Raw genomic sequence first — 3,443 nt, forward strand, 5'->3', positions numbered from 1 at the left:
ATGGGCAAAACACTGTTCAAGACAGCAGTGGGGGGAGGATTAAAAAACAACAAGCCTGCATGTAGTCCCTGGCTCTGACTACCATCACCATGTCATGAGGTTCTCAGGCTACTTTACTTCACTTGACCCTGGGCTCTTTTCTGTACTCTCCAAACTTCTCCATCTCTTGGCTATCAGCCTCACCCACCTTTGTGGCTTGCCAGCTCTCCTTTAGGCATTATTTCTCCCATTAGAAGGTAAACTCCTTAAGTATGGGGACTATCTTTTTGCTTGTATTTACATCCCTAGTGCTTAGCATGGTGCCTGGCAGAGAAGGCCTTGCTCCCTCATTTGCTTCCCTCCCTCCCTCCTTTCTTTCTCTCTCTCTCTCCATTCCTCCTTCTTTCTTTGCCTCTGTCTCCTTCCATCCTTTCTTTTTTCCCTCCCTCCCTCCCTCAATCCTTCCCTTTCTTCCTTCTATCTTTTTTTCTCTCTGTCTCTGTCTCTCTTTCACACACACTTCAAAGTTTAGTAGTCTTGTATGGGAGAGAAGATGGGAGCAGAAGTAACCAGGTAGAGTGTGAAAATGCATGAGAAACATGCTATGGGAATTCAGAGGGAGAAGAATAATTTTTGGTTGGGCGAAATTGAACAGAACAGATCAGGGAAAACTCATTGAGGAGGTGGTTATTGAGTCAAGCCTTGAAATAAATAGCAATTCAGCTGTCAGAGATGGACATTGCAGGTACAAAAAACAGATGGAACATAGACCTAGAGGCAGAAAAATGCTGGGTTAGTTCAGAGAATAGCAAGTAGTTAGTTTAGTTTGGCTGAAGAGGAAATAGATTCATGGATCGAGAGTGGAAAGAACTTTAGAGACCATCATATCCAACCCCTCATTTTACATATGAGAAAGCTGAGGCCTAGAGAGATTGGGACTTGTCTAAGGTCACATAGTTAACAAGTGTCTGATGCAGTATTCAAACTCAGATTTTCCTAACTGCAAGTCCAGTGATCTATTCACTATGCCACCTCGGGAGCATTATGGTTGGATGTAAAATTAGAAAGACAGATTGGATTCAAATTGTGGAGAGACATGATGAAAAATGCTATTCACCTCCAGAGAGAAAACTGATGAACTCTGAGTGCAGATTCAAGTATACTATTTTCACTTTATTTTTCTTTTCTTTTTAAAAATTTTTAACATTCATTTTTAAAAAATTTGAATTCCAAATTCTTTCCCTCCCTCCTTCCCCTCCTCCACCCTTGAAAAAATTATACATATGCAGTCATGTAAAGCATATTTCCATATGTCATGTTGCTAAATAAAACACAGAAAAAATGACCCAAGGAAAAAAAAAGAGAATAAAAAAAGTATACTTTCATCTGCATTTAGACTCCAGTTCTTTCTCTGGAGGTAGATAACATTTGTCATCATAAGTCTTTCAGAATTGTCTTGGATCATTGTATTGAATAAGTTATTCACAGTTGATAACTGTGTAATATTGCTGTTACTGTGTACAGTGTTCTCCTGGTTCTGTTCACTTCACTTTGTATTAGTTCATACAAGTCTTCCCAGGTTTTTCTTAAACCTTGCTGTTTGTTATTTCTTATAGAATAATATTATTCCATCACAGTCATATTCCACAACTTGTTCAGCCATTCTCCAACTGATGGATGTCCCCTCAATTTCCAATTCTTTGCCACCACAAAAAGAGCAGCTACAAATATTTTTGTCCTCTTCCTTTTTAAAAAATGTCTTTGGGATCCAAATCTGGTGTTGATGGCATTGCTGGATCAAAGGGTTTGCACAGTTTTATAGCCCTTTGGGCCTAGTTCTAAATTGCTCTCTAGAATGGTTGAATTAGTTCACAACTCTACCAACAGTGCATTAGTGTCTCAATTTTTCCACATGTCCTCCAACATTTGTCATTTTTCTTTTCTGTCATATTAGCCAATCTGAGAGGTGTTAGGTGGTACACTTTATTTTTCTTGCTTTTTTCCCTAGTAAGTAGTATTTTATTTTTTCCAATTACATGTAAAGATAGTTTTCAACATTCATTTTTTATAAGATTTTGAGCTTCAACATTTTCTCCCTCTTTCTTTTCCTTCTCCCTTCCCAAGATGTCAAGCAATCTGATATAGGTTATATATGCACAATCGTGTTAAACATATTTCCATATTAGTCATGTTGTGAATGCTTTTTTTCCAACATGGTTAATATGGACATATATTTTGCATGACTTAGTGTATATAATTGGTATCATTTTGCTTGCTTTCTCAGTGGGTAGGGGAGGAATTGGAGGCAGGGTGAGAATTTGGGACTCAAAGTTAAAAAAATGAATTTAAAAAATAAATGAATAAATAAATAAATACATAAAAACAAATTGTGGAGCGACTTGAATTCCAGACTAAGGGGACTGTTCTCAACTTAGAAGGCAATGAGGAGCTACTAATGGCTTTTGAGCACAAATATTCTTAGATCTATACATTGGAAACATTACTACATCAACTGTATGATTAGAGAGGAGAGAGACTGGAGGCATGAAGATGGATTAAGATGAACAGTAAGGTGGTGCTTTGGATGAAGGACTGGAGTTAGAATCTGAAAGACCTGAATTCAACTCTGGCTTCAGACACTTAGTAACTGTGTGATCCTGGGCAAGTCATTTAACCTCTGTTTGTCTCAGTTTCCTCATTTGTAAAATGGAGATCATTATAAAACCTATTTTCCAGGGTTGTTGTGAGGATAAAATGAGATAATATTTATAAAACCTTTGCAAAACTTTAAAATTGTTTCTATTTTAGTTATTATTATTATTATTATTATTACTATTATCATTAGATTAAAATAATTCAGGCAAAAGATAATGAATACCTGAACCAGAGTGGTTAAACTGAGAGTAGAAAGGAAGTGGTAAATGGGAAAGCTGTATAAGTTCATGCAACTTGGTGATAAAAGCTTAGGGTGACTTTTCCCAGTGATATTTGGATTTTAATAAGAGATTTTATAAGAACAGAATATTCAAGATTTCTCCAAATGGACTGACAAGAGTAAAACTTCAGGGACTAAAGCAGCCTTTCCTGTGGCCTCTCAAATCCTATCCACATATTGACATTCATTTGCTCTTTCACCTATAACATCAGACATGCTCAAAGCTTAGGTTAACTCAAAGCTTGTTATGTTGGGGGATGTGGGGATGGTGTGCTTGCTATGTGAGCTTTGTCACACGGTCATGAGCTCTACTTATGTTTCACACAGTCATTTCTGCCCTTGCCAGTCTATAGGTCAATCTATAGCTTCTCTTCAAATGTCTTTAGATGTTCAGTGTACTGGCCACGCCGACCTTGTGTCGGGCGCGCCGACCCTCTCCTCCTATAAGGAGCAGGCTGCCAGAGTCATACTCACTCTCGAGTCTTCGGTCCTCAACCGGATACACACACAGAGATGAGCCATCGGGAGG

The 3,443-nt window shown here is 38.0% G+C and overlaps 1 pseudogene; it reads right to left on the bottom strand.

Annotated features, from left to right (window-relative positions):
* Positions 1-3,304: 3,304 nt before the first annotated feature.
* The window catches only part of LOC114052004, a 23,081-nt pseudogene continuing 22,942 nt past the window's right edge, over positions 3,305-3,443 (bottom strand).

This window comes from Vombatus ursinus, unplaced genomic scaffold (genome assembly GCF_900497805.2).
Source record: "Vombatus ursinus unplaced genomic scaffold, bare-nosed wombat genome assembly UNPS02014807.1, whole genome shotgun sequence".
Classification (NCBI taxonomy): Eukaryota; Metazoa; Chordata; class Mammalia; order Diprotodontia; family Vombatidae; genus Vombatus; species Vombatus ursinus.